General features: G+C 44.3%; 88 non-coding genes and 1 pseudogene across 88 annotated transcripts; all 89 read right to left on the bottom strand.

Moving 5' to 3' along the window:
- Window positions 1-68: 68 nt before the first annotated feature.
- Window positions 69-187, bottom strand: LOC144398137 (5S ribosomal RNA). Its single transcript, XR_013460284.1, has one exon. It is a non-coding gene; the product is annotated as a 5S ribosomal RNA (ribosomal RNA).
- A 117-nt stretch (window positions 188-304) lies between these two features.
- On the bottom strand, window positions 305-423 carry LOC144404388 (5S ribosomal RNA). The gene has a single exon (XR_013466328.1). It is a non-coding gene; the product is annotated as a 5S ribosomal RNA (ribosomal RNA).
- A 116-nt stretch (window positions 424-539) lies between these two features.
- Window positions 540-658, bottom strand: LOC144399780 (5S ribosomal RNA; annotated as a pseudogene).
- Window positions 659-775: 117 nt separating this feature from the next.
- On the bottom strand, window positions 776-894 carry LOC144396996 (5S ribosomal RNA). Its single transcript, XR_013459142.1, has one exon. It is a non-coding gene; the product is annotated as a 5S ribosomal RNA (ribosomal RNA).
- Window positions 895-1,010: 116 nt separating this feature from the next.
- Window positions 1,011-1,129, bottom strand: LOC144401532 (5S ribosomal RNA). The gene has a single exon (XR_013463467.1). It is a non-coding gene; the product is annotated as a 5S ribosomal RNA (ribosomal RNA).
- A 116-nt stretch (window positions 1,130-1,245) lies between these two features.
- On the bottom strand, window positions 1,246-1,364 carry LOC144389700 (5S ribosomal RNA). The gene has a single exon (XR_013453846.1). It is a non-coding gene; the product is annotated as a 5S ribosomal RNA (ribosomal RNA).
- Window positions 1,365-1,480: 116 nt separating this feature from the next.
- On the bottom strand, window positions 1,481-1,599 carry LOC144391224 (5S ribosomal RNA). Its single transcript, XR_013455123.1, has one exon. It is a non-coding gene; the product is annotated as a 5S ribosomal RNA (ribosomal RNA).
- Window positions 1,600-1,716: 117 nt separating this feature from the next.
- On the bottom strand, window positions 1,717-1,835 carry LOC144404377 (5S ribosomal RNA). The gene has a single exon (XR_013466317.1). It is a non-coding gene; the product is annotated as a 5S ribosomal RNA (ribosomal RNA).
- A 116-nt stretch (window positions 1,836-1,951) lies between these two features.
- Window positions 1,952-2,070, bottom strand: LOC144395873 (5S ribosomal RNA). Its single transcript, XR_013458017.1, has one exon. It is a non-coding gene; the product is annotated as a 5S ribosomal RNA (ribosomal RNA).
- Window positions 2,071-2,187: 117 nt separating this feature from the next.
- Window positions 2,188-2,306, bottom strand: LOC144404366 (5S ribosomal RNA). Its single transcript, XR_013466306.1, has one exon. It is a non-coding gene; the product is annotated as a 5S ribosomal RNA (ribosomal RNA).
- Window positions 2,307-2,422: 116 nt separating this feature from the next.
- On the bottom strand, window positions 2,423-2,541 carry LOC144391221 (5S ribosomal RNA). The gene has a single exon (XR_013455118.1). It is a non-coding gene; the product is annotated as a 5S ribosomal RNA (ribosomal RNA).
- A 117-nt stretch (window positions 2,542-2,658) lies between these two features.
- LOC144397024 (5S ribosomal RNA) lies at window positions 2,659-2,777 on the bottom strand. The gene has a single exon (XR_013459170.1). It is a non-coding gene; the product is annotated as a 5S ribosomal RNA (ribosomal RNA).
- A 117-nt stretch (window positions 2,778-2,894) lies between these two features.
- Window positions 2,895-3,013, bottom strand: LOC144404354 (5S ribosomal RNA). Its single transcript, XR_013466294.1, has one exon. It is a non-coding gene; the product is annotated as a 5S ribosomal RNA (ribosomal RNA).
- A 116-nt stretch (window positions 3,014-3,129) lies between these two features.
- Window positions 3,130-3,248, bottom strand: LOC144391220 (5S ribosomal RNA). The gene has a single exon (XR_013455117.1). It is a non-coding gene; the product is annotated as a 5S ribosomal RNA (ribosomal RNA).
- A 117-nt stretch (window positions 3,249-3,365) lies between these two features.
- On the bottom strand, window positions 3,366-3,484 carry LOC144404343 (5S ribosomal RNA). The gene has a single exon (XR_013466283.1). It is a non-coding gene; the product is annotated as a 5S ribosomal RNA (ribosomal RNA).
- Window positions 3,485-3,600: 116 nt separating this feature from the next.
- LOC144389699 (5S ribosomal RNA) lies at window positions 3,601-3,719 on the bottom strand. The gene has a single exon (XR_013453845.1). It is a non-coding gene; the product is annotated as a 5S ribosomal RNA (ribosomal RNA).
- Window positions 3,720-3,835: 116 nt separating this feature from the next.
- LOC144389698 (5S ribosomal RNA) lies at window positions 3,836-3,954 on the bottom strand. The gene has a single exon (XR_013453843.1). It is a non-coding gene; the product is annotated as a 5S ribosomal RNA (ribosomal RNA).
- A 116-nt stretch (window positions 3,955-4,070) lies between these two features.
- On the bottom strand, window positions 4,071-4,189 carry LOC144395872 (5S ribosomal RNA). Its single transcript, XR_013458016.1, has one exon. It is a non-coding gene; the product is annotated as a 5S ribosomal RNA (ribosomal RNA).
- Window positions 4,190-4,306: 117 nt separating this feature from the next.
- On the bottom strand, window positions 4,307-4,425 carry LOC144404332 (5S ribosomal RNA). The gene has a single exon (XR_013466272.1). It is a non-coding gene; the product is annotated as a 5S ribosomal RNA (ribosomal RNA).
- Window positions 4,426-4,541: 116 nt separating this feature from the next.
- On the bottom strand, window positions 4,542-4,660 carry LOC144391217 (5S ribosomal RNA). Its single transcript, XR_013455113.1, has one exon. It is a non-coding gene; the product is annotated as a 5S ribosomal RNA (ribosomal RNA).
- Window positions 4,661-4,777: 117 nt separating this feature from the next.
- Window positions 4,778-4,896, bottom strand: LOC144401531 (5S ribosomal RNA). Its single transcript, XR_013463466.1, has one exon. It is a non-coding gene; the product is annotated as a 5S ribosomal RNA (ribosomal RNA).
- Window positions 4,897-5,013: 117 nt separating this feature from the next.
- On the bottom strand, window positions 5,014-5,132 carry LOC144398170 (5S ribosomal RNA). Its single transcript, XR_013460317.1, has one exon. It is a non-coding gene; the product is annotated as a 5S ribosomal RNA (ribosomal RNA).
- A 116-nt stretch (window positions 5,133-5,248) lies between these two features.
- LOC144391216 (5S ribosomal RNA) lies at window positions 5,249-5,367 on the bottom strand. The gene has a single exon (XR_013455105.1). It is a non-coding gene; the product is annotated as a 5S ribosomal RNA (ribosomal RNA).
- A 117-nt stretch (window positions 5,368-5,484) lies between these two features.
- Window positions 5,485-5,603, bottom strand: LOC144401530 (5S ribosomal RNA). Its single transcript, XR_013463465.1, has one exon. It is a non-coding gene; the product is annotated as a 5S ribosomal RNA (ribosomal RNA).
- Window positions 5,604-5,720: 117 nt separating this feature from the next.
- LOC144401352 (5S ribosomal RNA) lies at window positions 5,721-5,839 on the bottom strand. Its single transcript, XR_013463287.1, has one exon. It is a non-coding gene; the product is annotated as a 5S ribosomal RNA (ribosomal RNA).
- Window positions 5,840-5,955: 116 nt separating this feature from the next.
- Window positions 5,956-6,074, bottom strand: LOC144395871 (5S ribosomal RNA). Its single transcript, XR_013458015.1, has one exon. It is a non-coding gene; the product is annotated as a 5S ribosomal RNA (ribosomal RNA).
- A 116-nt stretch (window positions 6,075-6,190) lies between these two features.
- LOC144391207 (5S ribosomal RNA) lies at window positions 6,191-6,309 on the bottom strand. The gene has a single exon (XR_013455099.1). It is a non-coding gene; the product is annotated as a 5S ribosomal RNA (ribosomal RNA).
- Window positions 6,310-6,426: 117 nt separating this feature from the next.
- LOC144404321 (5S ribosomal RNA) lies at window positions 6,427-6,545 on the bottom strand. Its single transcript, XR_013466261.1, has one exon. It is a non-coding gene; the product is annotated as a 5S ribosomal RNA (ribosomal RNA).
- Window positions 6,546-6,661: 116 nt separating this feature from the next.
- LOC144399191 (5S ribosomal RNA) lies at window positions 6,662-6,780 on the bottom strand. Its single transcript, XR_013461336.1, has one exon. It is a non-coding gene; the product is annotated as a 5S ribosomal RNA (ribosomal RNA).
- A 117-nt stretch (window positions 6,781-6,897) lies between these two features.
- LOC144404310 (5S ribosomal RNA) lies at window positions 6,898-7,016 on the bottom strand. Its single transcript, XR_013466250.1, has one exon. It is a non-coding gene; the product is annotated as a 5S ribosomal RNA (ribosomal RNA).
- Window positions 7,017-7,132: 116 nt separating this feature from the next.
- LOC144395870 (5S ribosomal RNA) lies at window positions 7,133-7,251 on the bottom strand. The gene has a single exon (XR_013458014.1). It is a non-coding gene; the product is annotated as a 5S ribosomal RNA (ribosomal RNA).
- Window positions 7,252-7,367: 116 nt separating this feature from the next.
- On the bottom strand, window positions 7,368-7,486 carry LOC144401529 (5S ribosomal RNA). Its single transcript, XR_013463464.1, has one exon. It is a non-coding gene; the product is annotated as a 5S ribosomal RNA (ribosomal RNA).
- A 116-nt stretch (window positions 7,487-7,602) lies between these two features.
- On the bottom strand, window positions 7,603-7,721 carry LOC144395869 (5S ribosomal RNA). The gene has a single exon (XR_013458013.1). It is a non-coding gene; the product is annotated as a 5S ribosomal RNA (ribosomal RNA).
- Window positions 7,722-7,838: 117 nt separating this feature from the next.
- LOC144404299 (5S ribosomal RNA) lies at window positions 7,839-7,957 on the bottom strand. The gene has a single exon (XR_013466239.1). It is a non-coding gene; the product is annotated as a 5S ribosomal RNA (ribosomal RNA).
- Window positions 7,958-8,073: 116 nt separating this feature from the next.
- On the bottom strand, window positions 8,074-8,192 carry LOC144391203 (5S ribosomal RNA). The gene has a single exon (XR_013455094.1). It is a non-coding gene; the product is annotated as a 5S ribosomal RNA (ribosomal RNA).
- A 117-nt stretch (window positions 8,193-8,309) lies between these two features.
- LOC144404288 (5S ribosomal RNA) lies at window positions 8,310-8,428 on the bottom strand. The gene has a single exon (XR_013466228.1). It is a non-coding gene; the product is annotated as a 5S ribosomal RNA (ribosomal RNA).
- Window positions 8,429-8,544: 116 nt separating this feature from the next.
- Window positions 8,545-8,663, bottom strand: LOC144395868 (5S ribosomal RNA). The gene has a single exon (XR_013458012.1). It is a non-coding gene; the product is annotated as a 5S ribosomal RNA (ribosomal RNA).
- Window positions 8,664-8,780: 117 nt separating this feature from the next.
- Window positions 8,781-8,899, bottom strand: LOC144404277 (5S ribosomal RNA). Its single transcript, XR_013466217.1, has one exon. It is a non-coding gene; the product is annotated as a 5S ribosomal RNA (ribosomal RNA).
- Window positions 8,900-9,015: 116 nt separating this feature from the next.
- Window positions 9,016-9,134, bottom strand: LOC144391201 (5S ribosomal RNA). Its single transcript, XR_013455093.1, has one exon. It is a non-coding gene; the product is annotated as a 5S ribosomal RNA (ribosomal RNA).
- Window positions 9,135-9,251: 117 nt separating this feature from the next.
- LOC144398716 (5S ribosomal RNA) lies at window positions 9,252-9,370 on the bottom strand. Its single transcript, XR_013460863.1, has one exon. It is a non-coding gene; the product is annotated as a 5S ribosomal RNA (ribosomal RNA).
- Window positions 9,371-9,486: 116 nt separating this feature from the next.
- On the bottom strand, window positions 9,487-9,605 carry LOC144398987 (5S ribosomal RNA). Its single transcript, XR_013461132.1, has one exon. It is a non-coding gene; the product is annotated as a 5S ribosomal RNA (ribosomal RNA).
- A 116-nt stretch (window positions 9,606-9,721) lies between these two features.
- Window positions 9,722-9,840, bottom strand: LOC144389697 (5S ribosomal RNA). Its single transcript, XR_013453842.1, has one exon. It is a non-coding gene; the product is annotated as a 5S ribosomal RNA (ribosomal RNA).
- A 116-nt stretch (window positions 9,841-9,956) lies between these two features.
- Window positions 9,957-10,075, bottom strand: LOC144395867 (5S ribosomal RNA). Its single transcript, XR_013458011.1, has one exon. It is a non-coding gene; the product is annotated as a 5S ribosomal RNA (ribosomal RNA).
- A 117-nt stretch (window positions 10,076-10,192) lies between these two features.
- Window positions 10,193-10,311, bottom strand: LOC144398715 (5S ribosomal RNA). The gene has a single exon (XR_013460862.1). It is a non-coding gene; the product is annotated as a 5S ribosomal RNA (ribosomal RNA).
- Window positions 10,312-10,427: 116 nt separating this feature from the next.
- On the bottom strand, window positions 10,428-10,546 carry LOC144398986 (5S ribosomal RNA). The gene has a single exon (XR_013461131.1). It is a non-coding gene; the product is annotated as a 5S ribosomal RNA (ribosomal RNA).
- Window positions 10,547-10,662: 116 nt separating this feature from the next.
- LOC144389696 (5S ribosomal RNA) lies at window positions 10,663-10,781 on the bottom strand. Its single transcript, XR_013453841.1, has one exon. It is a non-coding gene; the product is annotated as a 5S ribosomal RNA (ribosomal RNA).
- A 116-nt stretch (window positions 10,782-10,897) lies between these two features.
- LOC144395866 (5S ribosomal RNA) lies at window positions 10,898-11,016 on the bottom strand. The gene has a single exon (XR_013458010.1). It is a non-coding gene; the product is annotated as a 5S ribosomal RNA (ribosomal RNA).
- Window positions 11,017-11,133: 117 nt separating this feature from the next.
- Window positions 11,134-11,252, bottom strand: LOC144404266 (5S ribosomal RNA). Its single transcript, XR_013466206.1, has one exon. It is a non-coding gene; the product is annotated as a 5S ribosomal RNA (ribosomal RNA).
- Window positions 11,253-11,368: 116 nt separating this feature from the next.
- LOC144391194 (5S ribosomal RNA) lies at window positions 11,369-11,487 on the bottom strand. The gene has a single exon (XR_013455088.1). It is a non-coding gene; the product is annotated as a 5S ribosomal RNA (ribosomal RNA).
- Window positions 11,488-11,604: 117 nt separating this feature from the next.
- On the bottom strand, window positions 11,605-11,723 carry LOC144401528 (5S ribosomal RNA). The gene has a single exon (XR_013463463.1). It is a non-coding gene; the product is annotated as a 5S ribosomal RNA (ribosomal RNA).
- A 117-nt stretch (window positions 11,724-11,840) lies between these two features.
- On the bottom strand, window positions 11,841-11,959 carry LOC144404255 (5S ribosomal RNA). Its single transcript, XR_013466195.1, has one exon. It is a non-coding gene; the product is annotated as a 5S ribosomal RNA (ribosomal RNA).
- Window positions 11,960-12,075: 116 nt separating this feature from the next.
- Window positions 12,076-12,194, bottom strand: LOC144391188 (5S ribosomal RNA). The gene has a single exon (XR_013455080.1). It is a non-coding gene; the product is annotated as a 5S ribosomal RNA (ribosomal RNA).
- A 117-nt stretch (window positions 12,195-12,311) lies between these two features.
- LOC144404243 (5S ribosomal RNA) lies at window positions 12,312-12,430 on the bottom strand. Its single transcript, XR_013466183.1, has one exon. It is a non-coding gene; the product is annotated as a 5S ribosomal RNA (ribosomal RNA).
- A 116-nt stretch (window positions 12,431-12,546) lies between these two features.
- LOC144389694 (5S ribosomal RNA) lies at window positions 12,547-12,665 on the bottom strand. The gene has a single exon (XR_013453839.1). It is a non-coding gene; the product is annotated as a 5S ribosomal RNA (ribosomal RNA).
- A 116-nt stretch (window positions 12,666-12,781) lies between these two features.
- LOC144389692 (5S ribosomal RNA) lies at window positions 12,782-12,900 on the bottom strand. Its single transcript, XR_013453838.1, has one exon. It is a non-coding gene; the product is annotated as a 5S ribosomal RNA (ribosomal RNA).
- Window positions 12,901-13,016: 116 nt separating this feature from the next.
- Window positions 13,017-13,135, bottom strand: LOC144391185 (5S ribosomal RNA). Its single transcript, XR_013455071.1, has one exon. It is a non-coding gene; the product is annotated as a 5S ribosomal RNA (ribosomal RNA).
- Window positions 13,136-13,252: 117 nt separating this feature from the next.
- Window positions 13,253-13,371, bottom strand: LOC144404232 (5S ribosomal RNA). Its single transcript, XR_013466172.1, has one exon. It is a non-coding gene; the product is annotated as a 5S ribosomal RNA (ribosomal RNA).
- A 116-nt stretch (window positions 13,372-13,487) lies between these two features.
- LOC144391179 (5S ribosomal RNA) lies at window positions 13,488-13,606 on the bottom strand. Its single transcript, XR_013455069.1, has one exon. It is a non-coding gene; the product is annotated as a 5S ribosomal RNA (ribosomal RNA).
- A 117-nt stretch (window positions 13,607-13,723) lies between these two features.
- On the bottom strand, window positions 13,724-13,842 carry LOC144401527 (5S ribosomal RNA). Its single transcript, XR_013463462.1, has one exon. It is a non-coding gene; the product is annotated as a 5S ribosomal RNA (ribosomal RNA).
- Window positions 13,843-13,959: 117 nt separating this feature from the next.
- Window positions 13,960-14,078, bottom strand: LOC144404221 (5S ribosomal RNA). The gene has a single exon (XR_013466161.1). It is a non-coding gene; the product is annotated as a 5S ribosomal RNA (ribosomal RNA).
- Window positions 14,079-14,194: 116 nt separating this feature from the next.
- Window positions 14,195-14,313, bottom strand: LOC144389690 (5S ribosomal RNA). The gene has a single exon (XR_013453833.1). It is a non-coding gene; the product is annotated as a 5S ribosomal RNA (ribosomal RNA).
- A 116-nt stretch (window positions 14,314-14,429) lies between these two features.
- Window positions 14,430-14,548, bottom strand: LOC144389689 (5S ribosomal RNA). Its single transcript, XR_013453832.1, has one exon. It is a non-coding gene; the product is annotated as a 5S ribosomal RNA (ribosomal RNA).
- Window positions 14,549-14,664: 116 nt separating this feature from the next.
- On the bottom strand, window positions 14,665-14,783 carry LOC144395864 (5S ribosomal RNA). The gene has a single exon (XR_013458008.1). It is a non-coding gene; the product is annotated as a 5S ribosomal RNA (ribosomal RNA).
- Window positions 14,784-14,899: 116 nt separating this feature from the next.
- On the bottom strand, window positions 14,900-15,018 carry LOC144391173 (5S ribosomal RNA). The gene has a single exon (XR_013455061.1). It is a non-coding gene; the product is annotated as a 5S ribosomal RNA (ribosomal RNA).
- A 117-nt stretch (window positions 15,019-15,135) lies between these two features.
- LOC144404210 (5S ribosomal RNA) lies at window positions 15,136-15,254 on the bottom strand. Its single transcript, XR_013466150.1, has one exon. It is a non-coding gene; the product is annotated as a 5S ribosomal RNA (ribosomal RNA).
- Window positions 15,255-15,370: 116 nt separating this feature from the next.
- On the bottom strand, window positions 15,371-15,489 carry LOC144395863 (5S ribosomal RNA). Its single transcript, XR_013458007.1, has one exon. It is a non-coding gene; the product is annotated as a 5S ribosomal RNA (ribosomal RNA).
- Window positions 15,490-15,606: 117 nt separating this feature from the next.
- On the bottom strand, window positions 15,607-15,725 carry LOC144404199 (5S ribosomal RNA). Its single transcript, XR_013466139.1, has one exon. It is a non-coding gene; the product is annotated as a 5S ribosomal RNA (ribosomal RNA).
- Window positions 15,726-15,841: 116 nt separating this feature from the next.
- LOC144391172 (5S ribosomal RNA) lies at window positions 15,842-15,960 on the bottom strand. Its single transcript, XR_013455060.1, has one exon. It is a non-coding gene; the product is annotated as a 5S ribosomal RNA (ribosomal RNA).
- Window positions 15,961-16,077: 117 nt separating this feature from the next.
- Window positions 16,078-16,196, bottom strand: LOC144401526 (5S ribosomal RNA). The gene has a single exon (XR_013463461.1). It is a non-coding gene; the product is annotated as a 5S ribosomal RNA (ribosomal RNA).
- Window positions 16,197-16,313: 117 nt separating this feature from the next.
- Window positions 16,314-16,432, bottom strand: LOC144404188 (5S ribosomal RNA). The gene has a single exon (XR_013466128.1). It is a non-coding gene; the product is annotated as a 5S ribosomal RNA (ribosomal RNA).
- Window positions 16,433-16,548: 116 nt separating this feature from the next.
- Window positions 16,549-16,667, bottom strand: LOC144391171 (5S ribosomal RNA). The gene has a single exon (XR_013455059.1). It is a non-coding gene; the product is annotated as a 5S ribosomal RNA (ribosomal RNA).
- A 117-nt stretch (window positions 16,668-16,784) lies between these two features.
- On the bottom strand, window positions 16,785-16,903 carry LOC144401525 (5S ribosomal RNA). The gene has a single exon (XR_013463460.1). It is a non-coding gene; the product is annotated as a 5S ribosomal RNA (ribosomal RNA).
- A 117-nt stretch (window positions 16,904-17,020) lies between these two features.
- LOC144404177 (5S ribosomal RNA) lies at window positions 17,021-17,139 on the bottom strand. The gene has a single exon (XR_013466117.1). It is a non-coding gene; the product is annotated as a 5S ribosomal RNA (ribosomal RNA).
- Window positions 17,140-17,255: 116 nt separating this feature from the next.
- On the bottom strand, window positions 17,256-17,374 carry LOC144395862 (5S ribosomal RNA). Its single transcript, XR_013458006.1, has one exon. It is a non-coding gene; the product is annotated as a 5S ribosomal RNA (ribosomal RNA).
- Window positions 17,375-17,491: 117 nt separating this feature from the next.
- LOC144404166 (5S ribosomal RNA) lies at window positions 17,492-17,610 on the bottom strand. Its single transcript, XR_013466106.1, has one exon. It is a non-coding gene; the product is annotated as a 5S ribosomal RNA (ribosomal RNA).
- A 116-nt stretch (window positions 17,611-17,726) lies between these two features.
- On the bottom strand, window positions 17,727-17,845 carry LOC144391169 (5S ribosomal RNA). The gene has a single exon (XR_013455057.1). It is a non-coding gene; the product is annotated as a 5S ribosomal RNA (ribosomal RNA).
- Window positions 17,846-17,962: 117 nt separating this feature from the next.
- LOC144401523 (5S ribosomal RNA) lies at window positions 17,963-18,081 on the bottom strand. The gene has a single exon (XR_013463458.1). It is a non-coding gene; the product is annotated as a 5S ribosomal RNA (ribosomal RNA).
- A 117-nt stretch (window positions 18,082-18,198) lies between these two features.
- On the bottom strand, window positions 18,199-18,317 carry LOC144404155 (5S ribosomal RNA). Its single transcript, XR_013466095.1, has one exon. It is a non-coding gene; the product is annotated as a 5S ribosomal RNA (ribosomal RNA).
- A 116-nt stretch (window positions 18,318-18,433) lies between these two features.
- LOC144391165 (5S ribosomal RNA) lies at window positions 18,434-18,552 on the bottom strand. The gene has a single exon (XR_013455054.1). It is a non-coding gene; the product is annotated as a 5S ribosomal RNA (ribosomal RNA).
- A 117-nt stretch (window positions 18,553-18,669) lies between these two features.
- LOC144401522 (5S ribosomal RNA) lies at window positions 18,670-18,788 on the bottom strand. Its single transcript, XR_013463457.1, has one exon. It is a non-coding gene; the product is annotated as a 5S ribosomal RNA (ribosomal RNA).
- Window positions 18,789-18,905: 117 nt separating this feature from the next.
- LOC144404144 (5S ribosomal RNA) lies at window positions 18,906-19,024 on the bottom strand. The gene has a single exon (XR_013466084.1). It is a non-coding gene; the product is annotated as a 5S ribosomal RNA (ribosomal RNA).
- A 116-nt stretch (window positions 19,025-19,140) lies between these two features.
- LOC144389688 (5S ribosomal RNA) lies at window positions 19,141-19,259 on the bottom strand. Its single transcript, XR_013453830.1, has one exon. It is a non-coding gene; the product is annotated as a 5S ribosomal RNA (ribosomal RNA).
- A 116-nt stretch (window positions 19,260-19,375) lies between these two features.
- On the bottom strand, window positions 19,376-19,494 carry LOC144391159 (5S ribosomal RNA). The gene has a single exon (XR_013455050.1). It is a non-coding gene; the product is annotated as a 5S ribosomal RNA (ribosomal RNA).
- Window positions 19,495-19,611: 117 nt separating this feature from the next.
- Window positions 19,612-19,730, bottom strand: LOC144401521 (5S ribosomal RNA). The gene has a single exon (XR_013463456.1). It is a non-coding gene; the product is annotated as a 5S ribosomal RNA (ribosomal RNA).
- A 117-nt stretch (window positions 19,731-19,847) lies between these two features.
- On the bottom strand, window positions 19,848-19,966 carry LOC144404132 (5S ribosomal RNA). The gene has a single exon (XR_013466072.1). It is a non-coding gene; the product is annotated as a 5S ribosomal RNA (ribosomal RNA).
- A 116-nt stretch (window positions 19,967-20,082) lies between these two features.
- On the bottom strand, window positions 20,083-20,201 carry LOC144391154 (5S ribosomal RNA). The gene has a single exon (XR_013455042.1). It is a non-coding gene; the product is annotated as a 5S ribosomal RNA (ribosomal RNA).
- A 117-nt stretch (window positions 20,202-20,318) lies between these two features.
- Window positions 20,319-20,437, bottom strand: LOC144404121 (5S ribosomal RNA). Its single transcript, XR_013466061.1, has one exon. It is a non-coding gene; the product is annotated as a 5S ribosomal RNA (ribosomal RNA).
- Window positions 20,438-20,553: 116 nt separating this feature from the next.
- Window positions 20,554-20,672, bottom strand: LOC144389687 (5S ribosomal RNA). Its single transcript, XR_013453829.1, has one exon. It is a non-coding gene; the product is annotated as a 5S ribosomal RNA (ribosomal RNA).
- A 116-nt stretch (window positions 20,673-20,788) lies between these two features.
- On the bottom strand, window positions 20,789-20,907 carry LOC144389686 (5S ribosomal RNA). Its single transcript, XR_013453828.1, has one exon. It is a non-coding gene; the product is annotated as a 5S ribosomal RNA (ribosomal RNA).
- Between the last annotated feature and the right edge of the window lie 68 nt (window positions 20,908-20,975).

The following is a 20,975-nucleotide window of genomic DNA, read 5'->3' as shown; positions in this document are numbered from 1 at the left end:
AGTTTTGACAATTAAATGGAGTCACTTTCTAAGGCCTTCTCTGTGTCTTTTACAGATCGAAATGAAAAAGCTTACAGCACCTGGGATTCCCAGGCGGTCTTCCATCCAAGTACTAACCAGGTCCTACTCTGCTTAGCTTCTGAGATCAGACGAGATCAGGCGAAGCCAGAGAGGTATGGCCGTAAGCAACTGTATGTCCTCTTCCTAATATTTTAAAATGTGTCAAAGGTTTTGGAGTTTAGATAATGAAAAAGGAGTCACTTTCTAATGCCTTCTCGATTTCTTCCAGAGAGAGAAATGAAAAAGCTTACGGCACCTGGGATTCCCAGGCGGTCTTCCATCCAAGTACTAACCAGGCCCTACTCTGCTTAGCTTCTGAGATCTGACGAGATCAGGCGGAGCCAGAGAGGTATGGCCGTAAGCAACTGTATGTCCTCTTCCTAATCTTTTAAAATGTGTCAAAGGTTTTGTAGTTTTGACAATGAAATGGAGTCACTTTCTAAGGCCTTCTCTGTGTCTTTTACAGATCGAAATGAAAAAGCTTACAGCACCTGGGATTCCCAGGCGGTCTTCCATCCAAGTACTAACCAGGCCCTACTCTGCTTAGCTTCTGAGATCAGACGAGATCAGGCCGAGCCAGAGAGTTATGGCCGTAAGCAACTGTATGTCCTCTTCCTAATCTTTTAAAATGTGTCAAAGGTTTTGGAGTTTTGATAATGAAAAAGGAGTCACTTTCTAATGCCTTCTCGATTTCTTCCAGAGAGAGAAATGAAAAAGCTTACGGCACCTGGGATTCCCAGGCGGTCTTCCATCCAAGTACTAACCAGGCCCTACTCTGCTTAGCTTCTGAGATCTGACGAGATCAGGCGGAGCCAGAGAGGTATGGCCATAAGCAACTGTATGTCCTCTTCCTAATCTTTTAAAATGTGTCAAAGGTTTTGTAGTTTTGACAATGAAATGGAGTCACTTTCTAAGGCCTTCTCTGTGTCTTTTACAGATAGAAATGAAAAAGCTTACGGCACCTGGGATTCCCAGGCGGTCTTCCATCCAAGTACTAACCAGGCCCTACTCTGCTTAGCTTCTGAGATCAGACGAGATCAGGCGGAGCCAGAGAGGTATGGCCGTAAGCAACTGTATGTCCTCTACCTAATCTTTTAAAATGTGTCAAAGGTTTTGTAGTTTTGACAATTAAATGGAGTCACTTTCTAAGGCCTTCTCTGTGTCTTTTACAGATCGAAATGAAAAAGCTTACAGCACCTGGGATTCCCAGGCGGTCTTCCATCCAAGTACTAACCAGGCCCTACTCTGCTTAGCTTCTGAGATCTGACGAGATCAGGCGGAGCCAGAGAGGTATGGCCGTAAGCAACTGTATGTCCTCTACCTAATCTTTTAAAATGTGTCAAAGGTTTTGTAGTTTTGACAATTAAATGGAGTCACTTTCTAAGGCCTTCTCTGTGTCTTTTACAGATCGAAATGAAAAAGCTTACAGCACCTGGGATTCCCAGGCGGTCTTCCATCCAAGTACTAACCAGGCCCTACTCTGCTTAGCTTCTGAGATCAGACGAGATCAGGCGAAGCCAGAGAGGTATGGCCGTAAGCAACTGTATGTCCTCTTCCTAATATTTTAAAATGTGTCAAAGGTTTTGGAGTTTAGATAATGAAAAAGGAGTCACTTTCTAATGCCTTCTCGATTTCTTCCAGAGAGAGAAATGAAAAAGCTTACGGCACCTGGGATTCCCAGGCGGTCTTCCATCCAAGTACTAACCAGGCCCTACTCTGCTTAGCTTCTGAGATCTGACGAGATCAGGCGGAGCCAGAGAGGTATGGCCGTAAGCAACTGTATGTCCTCTACCTAATCTTTTAAAATGTGTCAAAGGTTTTGGAGTTTTGACAATGAAATGGAGTCACTTTCTAAGTTCTTCTTTGTGTCTTTTACAGATCGAAATAAAAAAGCTTACAGCACCTGGGATTCCCAGGCGGTCTTCCATCCAAGTACTAACCAGGCCCTACTCTGCTTAGCTTCTGAGATCAGACGAGATCAGGCGGAGCCAGAGAGGTATGGCCGTAAGCAACTGTATGTCCTCTTCCTAATCTTTTAAAATGTGTCAAAGGTTTTGGAGTTTTGATAATGAAAAAGGAGTCACTTTCTAATGCCTTCTCGATTTCTTCCAGAGAGAGAAATGAAAAAGCTTACGGCACCTGGGATTCCCAGGCGGTCTTCCATCCAAGTACTAACCAGGCCCTACTCTGCTTAGCTTCTGAGATCTGACGAGATCAGGCGGAGCCAGAGAGGTATGGCCGTAAGCAACTGTATGTCCTCTACCTAATCTTTTAAAATGTGTCAAAGGTTTTGTAGTTTTGACAATTAAATGGAGTCACTTTCTAAGGCCTTCTCTGTGTCTTTTACAGATCGAAATGAAAAAGCTTACAGCACCTGGGATTCCCAGGCGGTCTTCCATCCAAGTACTAACCAGGCCCTACTCTGCTTAGCTTCTGAGATCAGACGAGATCAGGCGAAGCCAGAGAGGTATGGCCGTAAGCAACTGTATGTCCTCTTCCTAATATTTTAAAATGTGTCAAAGGTTTTGGAGTTTAGATAATGAAAAAGGAGTCACTTTCTAATGCCTTCTCGATTTCTTCCAGAGAGAGAAATGAAAAAGCTTACGGCACCTGGGATTCCCAGGCGGTCTTCCATCCAAGTACTAACCAGGCCCTACTCTGCTTAGCTTCTGAGATCAGACGAGATCAGGCGGAGCCAGAGAGGTATGGCCATAAGCAACTGTATGTCCTCTTCCTAATCTTTTAAAATGTGTCAAAGGTTTTGGAGTTTTGATAATGAAAAAGGAGTCACTTTCTAATGCCTTCTCGATTTCTTCCAGAGAGAGAAATGAAAAAGCTTACGGCACCTGGGATTCCCAGGCGGTCTTCCATCCAAGTACTAACCAGGCCCTACTCTGCTTAGCTTCTGAGATCTGACGAGATCAGGCGGAGCCAGAGAGGTATGGCCGTAAGCAACTGTATGTCCTCTACCTAATCTTTTAAAATGTGTCAAAGGTTTTGTAGTTTTGACAATTAAATGGAGTCACTTTCTAAGGCCTTCTCTGTGTCTTTTACAGATCGAAATGAAAAAGCTTACAGCACCTGGGATTCCCAGGCGGTCTTCCATCCAAGTACTAACCAGGCCCTACTCTGCTTAGCTTCTGAGATCAGACGAGATCAGGCGAAGCCAGAGAGGTATGGCCGTAAGCAACTGTATGTCCTCTTCCTAATATTTTAAAATGTGTCAAAGGTTTTGGAGTTTAGATAATGAAAAAGGAGTCACTTTCTAATGCCTTCTCGATTTCTTCCAGAGAGAGAAATGAAAAAGCTTACGGCACCTGGGATTCCCAGGCGGTCTTCCATCCAAGTACTAACCAGGCCCTACTCTGCTTAGCTTCTGAGATCTGACGAGATCAGGCGGAGCCAGAGAGGTATGGCCGTAAGCAACTGTATGTCCTCTTCCTAATCTTTTAAAATGTGTCAAAGGTTTTGTAGTTTTGACAATGAAATGGAGTCACTTTCTAAGGCCTTCTCTGTGTCTTTTACAGATCGAAATGAAAAAGCTTACAGCACCTGGGATTCCCAGGCGGTCTTCCATCCAAGTACTAACCAGGCCCTACTCTGCTTAGCTTCTGAGATCTGACGAGATCAGGCGGAGCCAGAGAGGTATGGCCGTAAGCAACTGTATGTCCTCTACCTAATCTTTTAAAATGTGTCAAAGGTTTTGTAGTTTTGACAATTAAATGGAGTCACTTTCTAAGGCCTTCTCTGTGTCTTTTACAGATCGAAATGAAAAAGCTTACAGCACCTGGGATTCCCAGGCGGTCTTCCATCCAAGTACTAACCAGGCCCTACTCTGCTTAGCTTCTGAGATCTGACGAGATCAGGCGGAGCCAGAGAGGTATGGCCGTAAGCAACTGTATGTCCTCTACCTAATCTTTTAAAATGTGTCAAAGGTTTTGGAGTTTTGACAATGAAATGGAGTCACTTTCTAAGTTCTTCTTTGTGTCTTTTACAGATCGAAATAAAAAAGCTTACAGCACCTGGGATTCCCAGGCGGTCTTCCATCCAAGTACTAACCAGGCCCTACTCTGCTTAGCTTCTGAGATCAGACGAGATCAGGCGGAGCCAGAGAGGTATGGCCGTAAGCAACTGTATGTCCTCTTCCTAATCTTTTAAAATGTGTCAAAGGTTTTGGAGTTTTGATAATGAAAAAGGAGTCACTTTCTAATGCCTTCTCGATTTCTTCCAGAGAGAGAAATGAAAAAGCTTACGGCACCTGGGATTCCCAGGCGGTCTTCCATCCAAGTACTAACCAGGCCCTACTCTGCTTAGCTTCTGAGATCTGACGAGATCAGGCGGAGCCAGAGAGGTATGGCCGTAAGCAACTGTATGTCCTCTACCTAATCTTTTAAAATGTGTCAAAGGTTTTGTAGTTTTGACAATTAAATGGAGTCACTTTCTAAGGCCTTCTCTGTGTCTTTTACAGATCGAAATGAAAAAGCTTACAGCACCTGGGATTCCCAGGCGGTCTTCCATCCAAGTACTAACCAGGCCCTACTCTGCTTAGCTTCTGAGATCAGACGAGATCAGGCGAAGCCAGAGAGGTATGGCCGTAAGCAACTGTATGTCCTCTTCCTAATATTTTAAAATGTGTCAAAGGTTTTGGAGTTTAGATAATGAAAAAGGAGTCACTTTCTAATGCCTTCTCGATTTCTTCCAGAGAGAGAAATGAAAAAGCTTACGGCACCTGGGATTCCCAGGCGGTCTTCCATCCAAGTACTAACCAGGCCCTACTCTGCTTAGCTTCTGAGATCAGACGAGATCAGGCGGAGCCAGAGAGGTATGGCCGTAAGCAACTGTATGTCCTCTTCCTAATCTTTTAAAATGTGTCAAAGGTTTTGGAGTTTTGATAATGAAAAAGGAGTCACTTTCTAATGCCTTCTCGATTTCTTCCAGAGAGAGAAATGAAAAAGCTTACGGCACCTGGGATTCCCAGGCGGTCTTCCATCCAAGTACTAACCAGGCCCTACTCTGCTTAGCTTCTGAGATCTGACGAGATCAGGCGGAGCCGGAGAGGTATGGCCGTAAGCAACTGTATGTCCTCTACCTAATCTTTTAAAATGTGTCAAAGGTTTTGTAGTTTTGACAATTAAATGGAGTCACTTTCTAAGGCCTTCTCTGTGTCTTTTACAGATCGAAATGAAAAAGCTTACAGCACCTGGGATTCCCAGGCGGTCTTCCATCCAAGTACTAACCAGGCCCTACTCTGCTTAGCTTCTGAGATCAGACGAGATCAGGCGAAGCCAGAGAGGTATGGCCGTAAGCAACTGTATGTCCTCTTCCTAATATTTTAAAATGTGTCAAAGGTTTTGGAGTTTAGATAATGAAAAAGGAGTCACTTTCTAATGCCTTCTCGATTTCTTCCAGAGAGAGAAATGAAAAAGCTTACGGCACCTGGGATTCCCAGGCGGTCTTCCATCCAAGTACTAACCAGGCCCTACTCTGCTTAGCTTCTGAGATCAGACGAGATCAGGCGGAGCCAGAGAGGTATGGCCGTAAGCAACTGTATGTCCTCTTCCTAATCTTTTAAAATGTGTCAAAGGTTTTGGAGTTTTGATAATGAAAAAGGAGTCACTTTCTAATGCCTTCTCGATTTCTTCCAGAGAGAGAAATGAAAAAGCTTACGGCACCTGGGATTCCCAGGCGGTCTTCCATCCAAGTACTAACCAGGCCCTACTCTGCTTAGCTTCTGAGATCTGATGAGATCAGGCGGAGCCAGAGAGGTATGGCCGTAAGCAACTGTATGTCCTCTTCCTAATCTTTTAAAATGTGTCAAAGGTTTTGTAGTTTTGACAATGAAATGGAGTCACTTTCTAAGGCCTTCTCTGTGTCTTTTACAGATCGAAATGAAAAAGCTTACAGCACCTGGGATTCCCAGGCGGTCTTCCATCCAAGTACTAACCAGGCCCTACTCTGCTTAGCTTCTGAGATCAGACGAGATCAGGCGGAGCCAGAGAGGTATGGCCGTAAGCAACTGTATGTCCTCTACCTAATCTTTTAAAATGTGTCAAAGGTTTTGGAGTTTATACAATGAAATGGAGTCACTTTCTAAGTTCTTCTTTGTGTCTTTTACAGATCGAAATAAAAAAGCTTACAGCACCTGGGATTCCCAGGCGGTCTTCCATCCAAGTACTAACCAGGCCCTACTCTGCTTAGCTTCTGAGATCAGACGAGATCAGGCGAAGCCAGAGAGGTATGGCCGTAAGCAACTGTATGTCCTCTTCCTAATATTTTAAAATGTGTCAAAGGTTTTGGAGTTTAGATAATGAAAAAGGAGTCACTTTCTAATGCCTTCTCGATTTCTTCCAGAGAGAGAAATGAAAAAGCTTACGGCACCTGGGATTCCCAGGCGGTCTTCCATCCAAGTACTAACCAGGCCCTACTCTGCTTAGCTTCTGAGATCTGACGAGATCAGGCGGAGCCAGAGAGGTATGGCCGTAAGCAACTGTATGTCCTCTTCCTAATCTTTTAAAATGTGTCAAAGGTTTTGTAGTTTTGACAATGAAATGGAGTCACTTTCTAAGGCCTTCTCTGTGTCTTTTACAGATCGAAATGAAAAAGCTTACAGCACCTGGGATTCCCAGGCGGTCTTCCATCCAAGTACTAACCAGGCCCTACTCTGCTTAGCTTCTGAGATCAGACGAGATCAGGCCGAGCCAGAGAGGTATGGCCGTAAGCAACTGTATGTCCTCTTCCTAATCTTTTAAAATGTGTCAAAGGTTTTGGAGTTTTGATAATGAAAAAGGAGTCACTTTCTAATGCCTTCTCGATTTCTTCCAGAGAGAGAAATGAAAAAGCTTACGGCACCTGGGATTCCCAGGCGGTCTTCCATCCAAGTACTAACCAGGCCCTACTCTGCTTAGCTTCTGAGATCTGACGAGATCAGGCGGAGCCAGAGAGGTATGGCCGTAAGCAACTGTATGTCCTCTTCCTAATCTTTTAAAATGTGTCAAAGGTTTTGTAGTTTTGACAATGAAATGGAGTCACTTTCTAAGGCCTTCTCTGTGTCTTTTACAGATCGAAATGAAAAAGCTTACAGCACCTGGGATTCCCAGGCGGTCTTCCATCCAAGTACTAACCAGGCCCTACTCTGCTTAGCTTCTGAGATCAGACGAGATCAGGCGGAGCCAGAGAGGTATGGCCGTAAGCAACTGTATGTCCTCTACCTAATCTTTTAAAATGTGTCAAAGGTTTTGTAGTTTTGACAATGAAATGGAGTCACTTTCTAAGGCCTTCTCTGTGTCTTTTACAGATAGAAATGAAAAAGCTTACGGCACCTGGGATTCCCAGGCGGTCTTCCATCCAAGTACTAACCAGGCCCTACTCTGCTTAGCTTCTGAGATCAGACGAGATCAGGCGGAGCCAGAGAGGTATGGCCGTAAGCAACTGTATGTCCTCTACCTAATCTTTTAAAATGTGTCAAAGGTTTTGTAGTTTTGACAATGAAATGGAGTCACTTTCTAAGGCCTTCTCTGTGTCTTTTACAGATCGAAATGAAAAAGCTTACAGCACCTGGGATTCCCAGGCGGTCTTCCATCCAAGTACTAACCAGGCCCTACTCTGCTTAGCTTCTGAGATCAGACGAGATCAGGCGGAGCCAGAGAGGTATGGCCGTAAGCAACTGTATGTCCTCTTCCTAATCTTTTAAAATGTGTCAAAGGTTTTGGAGTTTTGATAATGAAAAAGGAGTCACTTTCTAATGCCTTCTCGATTTCTTCCAGAGAGAGAAATGAAAAAGCTTACGGCACCTGGGATTCCCAGGCGGTCTTCCATCCAAGTACTAACCAGGCCCTACTCTGCTTAGCTTCTGAGATCTGACGAGATCAGGCGGAGCCAGAGAGGTATGGCCGTAAGCAACTGTATGTCCTCTACCTAATCTTTTAAAATGTGTCAAAGGTTTTGTAGTTTTGACAATTAAATGGAGTCACTTTCTAAGGCCTTCTCTGTGTCTTTTACAGATCGAAATGAAAAAGCTTACAGCACCTGGGATTCCCAGGCGGTCTTCCATCCAAGTACTAACCAGGCCCTACTCTGCTTAGCTTCTGAGATCAGACGAGATCAGGCGAAGCCAGAGAGGTATGGCCGTAAGCAACTGTATGTCCTCTTCCTAATATTTTAAAATGTGTCAAAGGTTTTGGAGTTTAGATAATGAAAAAGGAGTCACTTTCTAATGCCTTCTCGATTTCTTCCAGAGAGAGAAATGAAAAAGCTTACGGCACCTGGGATTCCCAGGCGGTCTTCCATCCAAGTACTAACCAGGCCCTACTCTGCTTAGCTTCTGAGATCTGACGAGATCAGGCGGAGCCAGAGAGGTATGGCCGTAAGCAACTGTATGTCCTCTTCCTAATCTTTTAAAATGTGTCAAAGGTTTTGTAGTTTTGACAATGAAATGGAGTCACTTTCTAAGTTCTTCTTTGTGTCTTTTACAGATCGAAATAAAAAAGCTTACAGCACCTGGGATTCCCAGGCGGTCTTCCATCCAAGTACTAACCAGGCCCTACTCTGCTTAGCTTCTGAGATCAGACGAGATCAGGCGGAGCCAGAGAGGTATGGCCGTAAGCAACTGTATGTCCTCTTCCTAATCTTTTAAAATGTGTCAAAGGTTTTGGAGTTTTGATAATGAAAAAGGAGTCACTTTCTAATGCCTTCTCGATTTCTTCCAGAGAGAGAAATGAAAAAGCTTACGGCACCTGGGATTCCCAGGCGGTCTTCCATCCAAGTACTAACCAGGCCCTACTCTGCTTAGCTTCTGAGATCTGACGAGATCAGGCGGAGCCAGAGAGGTATGGCCGTAAGCATCTGTATGTCCTCTACCTAATCTTTTAAAATGTGTCAAAGGTTTTGTAGTTTTGACAATTAAATGGAGTCACTTTCTAAGGCCTTCTCTGTGTCTTTTACAGATCGAAATGAAAAAGCTTACAGCACCTGGGATTCCCAGGCGGTCTTCCATCCAAGTACTAACCAGGCCCTACTCTGCTTAGCTTCTGAGATCAGACGAGATCAGGCGAAGCCAGAGAGGTATGGCCGTAAGCAACTGTATGTCCTCTTCCTAATATTTTAAAATGTGTCAAAGGTTTTGGAGTTTAGATAATGAAAAAGGAGTCACTTTCTAATGCCTTCTCGATTTCTTCCAGAGAGAGAAATGAAAAAGCTTACGGCACCTGGGATTCCCAGGCGGTCTTCCATCCAAGTACTAACCAGGCCCTACTCTGCTTAGCTTCTGAGATCAGACGAGATCAGGCGGAGCCAGAGAGGTATGGCTGTAAGCAACTGTATGTCCTCTACCTAATCTTTTAAAATGTGTCAAAGGTTTTGTAGTTTTGACAATGAAATGGAGTCACTTTCTAAGGCCTTCTCTGTGTCTTTTACAGATAGAAATGAAAAAGCTTACGGCACCTGGGATTCCCAGGCGGTCTTCCATCCAAGTACTAACCAGGCCCTACTCTCCTTAGCTTCTGAGATCAGACGAGATCAGGCGGAGCCAGAGAGGTATGGCCGTAAGCAACTGTAAGTCCTCTACCTAATCTTTTAAAATGTGTCAAAGGTTTTGTAGTTTTGACAATTAAATGGAGTCACTTTCTAAGGCCTTCTCTGTGTCTTTTACAGATCGAAATGAAAAAGCTTACAGCACCTGGGATTCCCAGGCGGTCTTCCATCCAAGTACTAACCAGGCCCTACTCTGCTTAGCTTCTGAGATCTGACGAGATCAGGCGGAGCCAGAGAGGTATGGCCGTAAGCAACTGTATGTCCTCTACCTAATCTTTTAAAATGTGTCAAAGGTTTTGGAGTTTTGACAATGAAATGGAGTCACTTTCTAAGTTCTTCTTTGTGTCTTTTACAGATCGAAATAAAAAAGCTTACAGCACCTGGGATTCCCAGGCGGTCTTCCATCCAAGTACTAACCAGGCCCTACTCTGCTTAGCTTCTGAGATCAGACGAGATCAGGCGGAGCCAGAGAGGTATGGCCGTAAGCAACTGTATGTCCTCTTCCTAATCTTTTAAAATGTGTCAAAGGTTTTGGAGTTTTGATAATGAAAAAGGAGTCACTTTCTAATGCCTTCTCGATTTCTTCCAGAGAGAGAAATGAAAAAGCTTACGGCACCTGGGATTCCCAGGCGGTCTTCCATCCAAGTACTAACCAGGCCCTACTCTGCTTAGCTTCTGAGATCAGACGAGATCAGGCGGAGCCAGAGAGGTATGGCTGTAAGCAACTGTATGTCCTCTACCTAATCTTTTAAAATGTGTCAAAGGTTTTGTAGTTTTGACAATGAAATGGAGTCACTTTCTAAGGCCTTCTCTGTGTCTTTTACAGATAGAAATGAAAAAGCTTACGGCACCTGGGATTCCCAGGCGGTCTTCCATCCAAGTACTAACCAGGCCCTACTCTCCTTAGCTTCTGAGATCAGACGAGATCAGGCGGAGCCAGAGAGGTATGGCCGTAAGCAACTGTAAGTCCTCTATCTAATCTTTTAAAATGTGTCAAAGGTTTTGTAGTTTTGACAATTAAATGGAGTCACTTTCTAAGGCCTTCTCTGTGTCTTTTACAGATCGAAATGAAAAAGCTTACAGCACCTGGGATTCCCAGGCGGTCTTCCATCCAAGTACTAACCAGGCCCTACTCTGCTTAGCTTCTGAGATCTGACGAGATCAGGCGGAGCCAGAGAGGTATGGCCGTAAGCAACTGTATGTCCTCTACCTAATCTTTTAAAATGTGTCAAAGGTTTTGGAGTTTTGACAATGAAATGGAGTCACTTTCTAAGTTCTTCTTTGTGTCTTTTACAGATCGAAATAAAAAAGCTTACAGCACCTGGGATTCCCAGGCGGTCTTCCATCCAAGTACTAACCAGGCCCTACTCTGCTTAGCTTCTGAGATCAGACGAGATCAGGCGGAGCCAGAGAGGTATGGCCGTAAGCAACTGTATGTCCTCTTCCTAATCTTTTAAAATGTGTCAAAGGTTTTGGAGTTTTGATAATGAAAAAGGAGTCACTTTCTAATGCCTTCTCGATTTCTTCCAGAGAGAGAAATGAAAAAGCTTACGGCACCTGGGATTCCCAGGCGGTCTTCCATCCAAGTACTAACCAGGCCCTACTCTGCTTAGCTTCTGAGATCTGACGAGATCAGGCGGAGCCAGAGAGGTATGGCCGTAAGCAACTCTATGTCCTTTACCTAATCTTTTAAAATGTGTCAAAGGTTTTGTAGTTTTGACAATTAAATGGAGTCACTTTCTAAGGCCTTCTCTGTGTCTTTTACAGATCGAAATGAAAAAGCTTACAGCACCTGGGATTCCCAGGCGGTCTTCCATCCAAGTACTAACCAGGCCCTACTCTGCTTAGCTTCTGAGATCAGACGAGATCAGGCGAAGCCAGAGAGGTATGGCCGTAAGCAACTGTATGTCCTCTTCCTAATATTTTAAAATGTGTCAAAGGTTTTGGAGTTTAGATAATGAAAAAGGAGTCACTTTCTAATGCCTTCTCGATTTCTTCCAGAGAGAGAAATGAAAAAGCTTACGGCACCTGGGATTCCCAGGCGGTCTTCCATCCAAGTACTAACCAGGCCCTACTCTGCTTAGCTTCTGAGATCAGACGAGATCAGGCGGAGCCAGAGAGGTATGGCCGTAAGCAACTGTATGTCCTCTTCCTAATCTTTTAAAATGTGTCAAAGGTTTTGGAGTTTTGATAATGAAAAAGGAGTCACTTTCTAATGCCTTCTCGATTTCTTCCAGAGAGAGAAATGAAAAAGCTTACGGCACCTGGGATTCCCAGGCGGTCTTCCATCCAAGTACTAACCAGGCCCTACTCTGCTTAGCTTCTGAGATCTGACGAGATCAGGCGGAGCCAGAGAGGTATGGCCGTAAGCAACTGTACGTCCTCTACCTAATCTTTTAAAATGTGTCAAAGGTTTTGTAGTTTTGACAATTAAATGGAGTCACTTTCTAAGGCCTTCTCTGTGTCTTTTACAGATCGAAATGAAAAAGCTTACAGCACCTGGGATTCCCAGGCGGTCTTCCATCCAAGTACTAACCAGGCCCTACTCTGCTTAGCTTCTGAGATCAGACGAGATCAGGCGAAGCCAGAGAGGTATGGCCGTAAGCAACTGTATGTCCTCTTCCTAATATTTTAAAATGTGTCAAAGGTTTTGGAGTTTAGATAATGAAAAAGGAGTCACTTTCTAATGCCTTCTCGATTTCTTCCAGAGAGAGAAATGAAAAAGCTTACGGCACCTGGGATTCCCAGGCGGTCTTCCATCCAAGTACTAACCAGGCCCTACTCTGCTTAGCTTCTGAGATCTGACGAGATCAGGCGGAGCCAGAGAGGTATGGCCGTAAGCAACTGTATGTCCTCTTCCTAATCTTTTAAAATGTGTCAAAGGTTTTGTAGTTTTGACAATGAAATGGAGTCACTTTCTAAGGCCTTCTCTGTGTCTTTTACAGATCGAAATGAAAAAGCTTACAGCACCTGGGATTCCCAGGCGGTCTTCCATCCAAGTACTAACCAGGCCCTACTCTGCTTAGCTTCTGAGATCTGACGAGATCAGGCGGAGCCAGAGAGGTATGGCCGTAAGCAACTGTATGTCCTCTACCTAATCTTTTAAAATGTGTCAAAGGTTTTGTAGTTTTGACAATTAAATGGAGTCACTTTCTAAGGCCTTCTCTGTGTCTTTTACAGATCGAAATGAAAAAGCTTACAGCACCTGGGATTCCCAGGCGGTCTTCCATCCAAGTACTAACCAGGCCCTACTCTGCTTAGCTTCTGAGATCTGACGAGATCAGGCGGAGCCAGAGAGGTATGGCCGTAAGCAACTGTATGTCCTCTACCTAATCTTTTAAAATGTGTCAAAGGTTTTGGAGTTTTGACAATGAAATGGAGTCACTTTCTAAGTTCTTCTTTGTGTCTTTTACAGATCGAAATAAAAAAGCTTACAGCACCTGGGATTCCCAGGCGGTCTTCCATCCAAGTACTAACCAGGCCCTACTCTGCTTAGCTTCTGAGATCAGACGAGATCAGGCGAAGCCAGAGAGGTATGGCCGTAAGCAACTGTATGTCCTCTTCCTAATCTTTTAAAATGTGTCAAAGGTTTTGGAGTTTTGATAATGAAAAAGGAGTCACTTTCTAATGCCTTCTCGATTTCTTCCAGAGAGAGAAATGAAAAAGCTTACGGCACCTGGGATTCCCAGGCGGTCTTCCATCCAAGTACTAACCAGGCCCTACTCTGCTTAGCTTCTGAGATCTGACGAGATCAGGCGGAGCCAGAGAGGTATGGCCGTAAGCAACTGTATGTCCTCTACCTAATCTTTTAAAATGTGTCAAAGGTTTTGTAGTTTTGACAATTAAATGGAGTCACTTTCTAAGGCCTTCTCTGTGTCTTTTACAGATCGAAATGAAAAAGCTTACAGCACCTGGGATTCCCAGGCGGTCTTCCATCCAAGTACTAACCAGGCCCTACTCTGCTTAGCTTCTGAGATCAGACGAGATCAGGCGAAGCCAGAGAGGTATGGCCGTAAGCAACTGTATGTCCTCTTCCTAATATTTTAAAATGTGTCAAAGGTTTTGGAGTTTAGATAATGAAAAAGGAGTCACTTTCTAATGCCTTCTCGATTTCTTCCAGAGAGAGAAATGAAAAAGCTTACGGCACCTGGGATTCCCAGGCGGTCTTCCATCCAAGTACTAACCAGGCCCTACTCTGCTTAGCTTCTGAGATCAGACGAGATCAGGCGGAGCCAGAGAGGTATGGCCGTAAGCAACTGTATGTCCTCTTCCTAATCTTTTAAAATGTGTCAAAGGTTTTGGAGTTTTGATAATGAAAAAGGAGTCACTTTCTAATGCCTTCTCGATTTCTTCCAGAGAGAGAAATGAAAAAGCTTACGGCACCTGGGATTCCCAGGCGGTCTTCCATCCAAGTACTAACCAGGCCCTACTCTGCTTAGCTTCTGAGATCTGACGAGATCAGGCGGAGCCAGAGAGGTATGGCCGTAAGCAACTGTATGTCCTCTTCCTAATCTTTTAAAATGTGTCAAAGGTTTTGTAGTTTTGACAATGAAATGGAGTCACTTTCTAAGGCCTTCTCTGTGTCTTTTACAGATCGAAATGAAAAAGCTTACAGCACCTGGGATTCCCAGGCGGTCTTCCATCCAAGTACTAACCAGGCCCTACTCTGCTTAGCTTCTGAGATCTGACGAGATCAGGCGGAGCCAGAGAGGTATGGCCGTAAGCAACTGTATGTCCTCTACCTAATCTTTTAAAATGTGTCAAAGGTTTTGTAGTTTTGACAATTAAATGGAGTCACTTTCTAAGGCCTTCTCTGTGTCTTTTACAGATCGAAATGAAAAAGCTTACAGCACCTGGGATTCCCAGGCGGTCTTCCATCCAAGTACTAACCAGGCCCTACTCTGCTTAGCTTCTGAGATCTGACGAGATCAGGCGGAGCCAGAGAGGTATGGCCGTAAGCAACTGTATGTCCTCTACCTAATCTTTTAAAATGTGTCAAAGGTTTTGTAGTTTTGACAATTAAATGGAGTCACTTTCTAAGGCCTTCTCTGTGTCTTTTACAGATCGAAATGAAAAAGCTTACAGCACCTGGGATTCCCAGGCGGTCTTCCATCCAAGTACTAACCAGGCCCTACTCTGCTTAGCTTCTGAGATCAGACGAGATCAGGCGGAGCCAGAGAGGTATGGCCGTAAGCAACTGTATGTCCTCTACCTAATCTTTTAAAATGTGTCAAAGGTTTTGTAGTTTTGACAATTAAATGGAGTCACTTTCTAAGGCCTTCTCTGTGTCTTTTACAGATCGAAATGAAAAAGCTTACAGCACCTGGGATTCCCAGGCGGTCTTCCATCCAAGTACTAACCAGGCCCTACTCTGCTTAGCTTCTGAGATCAGACGAGATCAGGCGAAGCCAGAGAGGTATGGCCGTAAGCAACTGTATGTCCTCTTCCTTATATTTTAAAATGTGTCAAAGGTTTTGGAGTTTAGATAATGAAAAAGGAGTCACTTTCTAATGCCTTCTCGATTTCTTCCAGAGAGAGAAATGAAAAAGCTTACGGCACCTGGGATTCCCAGGCGGTCTTCCATCCAAGTACTAACCAGGCCCTACTCTGCTTAGCTTCTGAGATCTGACGAGATCAGGCGGAGCCAGAGAGGTATGGCCGTAAGCAACTGTATGTCCTCTACCTAATCTTTTAAAATGTGTCAAAGGTTTTGGAGTTTTGACAATGAAATGGAGTCACTTTCTAAGTTCTTCTTTGTGTCTTTTACAGATCGAAATAAAAAAGCTTACAGCACCTGGGATTCCCAGGCGGTCTTCCATCCAAGTACTAACCAGGCCCTACTCTGCTTAGCTTCTGAGATCAGACGAGATCAGGCGGAGCCAGAGAGGTATGGCCGTAAGCAACTGTATGTCCTCTTCCTAATCTTTTAAAATGTGTCAAAGGTTTTGGAGTTTTGATAATGAAAAAGGAGTCACTTTCTAATGCCTTCTCGATTTCTTCCAGAGAGAGAAATGAAAAAGCTTACGGCACCTGGGATTCCCAGGCGGTCTTCCATCCAAGTACTAACCAGGCCCTACTCTGCTTAGCTTCTGAGATCTGACGAGATCAGGCGGAGCCAGAGAGGTATGGCCGTAAGCAACTGTATGTCCTCTACCTAATCTTTTAAAATGTGTCAAAGGTTTTGTAGTTTTGACAATTAAATGGAGTCACTTTCTAAGGCCTTCTCTGTGTCTTTTACAGATCGAAATGAAAAAGCTTACAGCACCTGGGATTCCCAGGCGGTCTTCCATCCAAGTACTAACCAGGCCCTACTCTGCTTAGCTTCTGAGATCAGACGAGATCAGGCGAAGCCAGAGAGGTATGGCCGTAAGCAACTGTATGTCCTCTTCCTAATATTTTAAAATGTGTCAAAGGTTTTGGAGTTTAGATAATGAAAAAGGAGTCACTTTCTAATGCCTTCTCGATTTCTTCCAGAGAGAGAAATGAAAAAGCTTACGGCACCTGGGATTCCCAGGCGGTCTTCCATCCAAGTACTAACCAGGCCCTACTCTGCTTAGCTTCTGAGATCAGACGAGATCAGGCGGAGCCAGAGAGGTATGGCCGTAAGCAACTGTATGTCCTCTTCCTAATCTTTTAAAATGTGTCAAAGGTTTTGGAGTTTTGATAATGAAAAAGGAGTCACTTTCTAATGCCTTCTCGATTTCTTCCAGAGAGAGAAATGAAAAAGCTTACGGCACCTGGGATTCCCAGGCGGTCTTCCATCCAAGTACTAACCAGGCCCTACTCTGCTTAGCTTCTGAGATCTGACGAGATCAGGCGGAGCCAGAGAGGTATGGCCGTAAGCAACTGTATGTCCTCTACCTAATCTTTTAAAATGTGTCAAAGGTTTTGTAGTTTTGACAATTAAATGGAGTCACTTTCTAAGGCCTTCTCTGTGTCTTTTACAGATCGAAATGAAAAAGCTTACAGCACCTGGGATTCCCAGGCGGTCTTCCATCCAAGTACTAACCAGGCCCTACTCTGCTTAGCTTCTGAGATCAGACGAGATCAGGCGAAGCCAGAGAGGTATGGCCGTAAGCAACTGTATGTCCTCTTCCTAATATTTTAAAATGTGTCAAAGGTTTTGGAGTTTAGATAATGAAAAAGGAGTCACTTTCTAATGCCTTCTCGATTTCTTCCAGAGAGAGAAATGAAAAAGCTTACGGCACCTGGGATTCCCAGGCGGTCTTCCATCCAAGTACTAACCAGGCCCTACTCTGCTTAGCTTCTGAGATCAGACGAGATCAGGCGGAGCCAGAGAGGTATGGCCGTAAGCAACTGTATGTCCTCTTCCTAATCTTTTAAAATGTGTCAAAGGTTTTGGAGTTTTGATAATGAAAAAGGAGTCACTTTCTAATGCCTTCTCGATTTCTTCCAGAGAGAGAAATGAAAAAGCTTACGGCACCTGGGATTCCCAGGCGGTCTTCCATCCAAGTACTAACCAGGCCCTACTCTGCTTAGCTTCTGAGATCTGACGAGATCAGGCGGAGCCAGAGAGGTATGGCCGTAAGCAACTGTATGTCCTCTACCTAATCTTTTAAAATGTGTCAAAGGTTTTGGAGTTTTGACAATGAAATGGAGTCACTTTCTAAGTTCTTCTTTGTGTCTTTTACAGATCGAAATAAAAAAGCTTACAGCACCTGGGATTCCCAGGCGGTCTTCCATCCAAGTACTAACCAGGCCCTACTCTGCTTAGCTTCTGAGATCAGACGAGATCAGGCGGAGCCAGAGAGGTATGGCCGTAAGCAACTGTATGTCCTCTTCCTAATCTTTTAAAATGTGTCAAAGGTTTTGGAGTTTTGATAATGAAAAAGGAGTCACTTTCTAATGCCTTCTCGATTTCTTCCAGAGAGAGAAATGAAAAAGCTTACGGCACCTGGGATTCCCAGGCGGTCTTCCATCCAAGTACTAACCAGGCCCTACTCTGCTTAGCTTCTGAGATCTGACGAGATCAGGCGGAGCCAGAGAGGTATGGCCGTAAGCAACTGTATGTCCTCTACCTAATCTTTTAAAATGTGTCAAAGGTTTTGTAGTTTTGACAATTAAATGGAGTCACTTTCTAAGGCCTTCTCTGTGTCTTTTACAGATCGAAATGAAAAAGCTTACAGCACCTGGGATTCCCAGGCGGTCTTCCATCCAAGTACTAACCAGGCCCTACTCTGCTTAGCTTCTGAGATCAGACGAGATCAGGCGAAGCCAGAGAGGTATGGCCGTAAGCAACTGTATGTCCTCTTCCTAATATTTTAAAATGTGTCAAAGGTTTTGGAGTTTAGATAATGAAAAAGGAGTCACTTTCTAATGCCTTCTCGATTTCTTCCAGAGAGAGAAATGAAAAAGCTTACGGCACCTGGGATTCCCAGGCGGTCTTCCATCCAAGTACTAACCAGGCCCTACTCTGCTTAGCTTCTGAGATCAGACGAGATCAGGCGGAGCCAGAGAGGTATGGCCGTAAGCAACTGTATGTCCTCTTCCTAATCTTTTAAAATGTGTCAAAGGTTTTGGAGTTTTGATAATGAAAAAGGAGTCACTTTCTAATGCCTTCTCGATTTCTTCCAGAGAGAGAAATGAAAAAGCTTACGGCACCTGGGATTCCCAGGCGGTCTTCCATCCAAGTACTAACCAGGCCCTACTCTGCTTAGCTTCTGAGATCTGACGAGATCAGGCGGAGCCAGAGAGGTATGGCCGTAAGCAACTGTATGTCCTCTACCTAATCTTTTAAAATGTGTCAAAGGTTTTGTAGTTTTGACAATTAAATGGAGTCACTTTCTAAGGCCTTCTCTGTGTCTTTTACAGATCGAAATGAAAAAGCTTACAGCACCTGGGATTCCCAGGCGGTCTTCCATCCAAGTACTAACCAGGCCCTACTCTGCTTAGCTTCTGAGATCAGACGAGATCAGGCGAAGCCAGAGAGGTATGGCCGTAAGCAACTGTATGTCCTCTTCCTAATATTTTAAAATGTGTCAAAGGTTTTGGAGTTTAGATAATGAAAAAGGAGTCACTTTCTAATGCCTTCTCGATTTCTTCCAGAGAGAGAAATGAAAAAGCTTACGGCACCTGGGATTCCCAGGCGGTCTTCCATCCAAGTACTAACCAGGCCCTACTCTGCTTAGCTTCTGAGATCAGACGAGATCAGGCGGAGCCAGAGAGGTATGGCCGTAAGCAACTGTATGTCCTCTTCCTAATCTTTTAAAATGTGTCAAAGGTTTTGGAGTTTTGATAATGAAAAAGGAGTCACTTTCTAATGCCTTCTCGATTTCTTCCAGAGAGAGAAATGAAAAAGCTTACGGCACCTGGGATTCCCAGGCGGTCTTCCATCCAAGTACTAACCAGGCCCTACTCTGCTTAGCTTCTGAGATCTGACGAGATCAGGCGGAGCCAGAGAGGTATGGCCGTAAGCAACTGTATGTCCTCTACCTAATCTTTTAAAATGTGTCAAAGGTTTTGGAGTTTTGACAATGAAATGGAGTCACTTTCTAAGTTCTTCTTTGTGTCTTTTACAGATCGAAATAAAAAAGCTTACAGCACCTGGGATTCCCAGGCGGTCTTCCATCCAAGTACTAACCAGGCCCTACTCTGCTTAGCTTCTGAGATCTGACGAGATCAGGCGGAGCCAGAGAGGTATGGCCGTAAGCAACTGTATGTCCTCTACCTAATCTTTTAAAATGTGTCAAAGGTTTTGTAGTTTTGACAATTAAATGGAGTCACTTTCTAAGGCCTTCTCTGTGTCTTTTACAGATCGAAATGAAAAAGCTTACAGCACCTGGGATTCCCAGGCGGTCTTCCATCCAAGTACTAACCAGGCCCTACTCTGCTTAGCTTCTGAGATCAGACGAGATCAGGCGAAGCCAGAGAGGTATGGCCGTAAGCAACTGTATGTCCTCTTCCTAATATTTTAAAATGTGTCAAAGGTTTTGGAGTTTAGATAATGAAAAAGGAGTCACTTTCTAATGCCTTCTCGATTTCTTCCAGAGAGAGAAATGAAAAAGCTTACGGCACCTGGGATTCCCAGGCGGTCTTCCATCCAAGTACTAACCAGGCCCTACTCTGCTTAGCTTCTGAGATCAGACGAGATCAGGCGGAGCCAGAGAGGTATGGCCGTAAGCAACTGTATGTCCTCTTCCTAATCTTTTAAAATGTGTCAAAGGTTTTGGAGTTTTGATAATGAAAAAGGAGTCACTTTCTAATGCCTTCTCGATTTCTTCCAGAGAGAGAAATGAAAAAGCTTACGGCACCTGGGATTCCCAGGCGGTCTTCCATCCAAGTACTAACCAGGCCCTACTCTGCTTAGCTTCTGAGATCTGACGAGATCAGGCGGAGCCAGAGAGGTATGGCCGTAAGCAACTGTATGTCCTCTACCTAATCTTTTAAAATGTGTCAAAGGTTTTGTAGTTTTGACAATTAAATGGAGTCACTTTCTAAGGCCTTCTCTGTGTCTTTTACAGATCGAAATGAAAAAGCTTACAGCACCTGGGATTCCCAGGCGGTCTTCCATCCAAGTACTAACCAGGCCCTACTCTGCTTAGCTTCTGAGATCAGACGAGATCAGGCGAAGCCAGAGAGGTATGGCCGTAAGCAACTGTATGTCCTCTTCCTAATATTTTAAAATGTGTCAAAGGTTTTGGAGTTTAGATAATGAAAAAGGAGTCACTTTCTAATGCCTTCTCGATTTCTTCCAGAGAGAGAAATGAAAAAGCTTACGGCACCTGGGATTCCCAGGCGGTCTTCCATCCAAGTACTAACCAGGCCCTACTCTGCTTAGCTTCTGAGATCTGACGAGATCAGGCGGAGCCAGAGAGGTATGGCCGTAAGCAACTGTATGTCCTCTTCCTAATCTTTTAAAATGTGTCAAAGGTTTTGTAGTTTTGACAATGAAATGGAGTCACTTTCTAAGGCCTTCTCTGTGTCTTTTACAGATCGAAATGAAAAAGCTTACAGCACCTGGGATTCCCAGGCGGTCTTCCATCCAAGTACTAACCAGGCCCTACTCTGCTTAGCTTCTGAGATCTGACGAGATCAGGCGGAGCCAGAGAGGTATGGCCGTAAGCAACTGTATGTCCTCTACCTAATCTTTTAAATTGTGTCAAAGGTTTTGTAGTTTTGACAATTAAATGGAGTCACTTTCTAAGGCCTTCTCTGTGTCTTTTACAGATCGAAATGAAAAAGCTTACAGCACCTGGGATTCCCAGGCGGTCTTCCATCCAAGTACTAACCAGGCCCTACTCTGCTTAGCTTCTGAGATCTGACGAGATCAGGCGGAGCCAGAGAGGTATGGCCGTAAGCAACTGTATGTCCTCTACCTAATCTTTTAAAATGTGTCAAAGGTTTTGGAGTTTTGACAATGAAATGGA

This window comes from Gasterosteus aculeatus, chromosome 2 (assembly GCF_964276395.1).
Source record: "Gasterosteus aculeatus chromosome 2, fGasAcu3.hap1.1, whole genome shotgun sequence".
Lineage (NCBI taxonomy): Eukaryota > Metazoa > Chordata > Actinopteri > Perciformes > Gasterosteidae > Gasterosteus > Gasterosteus aculeatus.
This window is presented reverse-complemented; position numbering and strand designations above follow the sequence as displayed.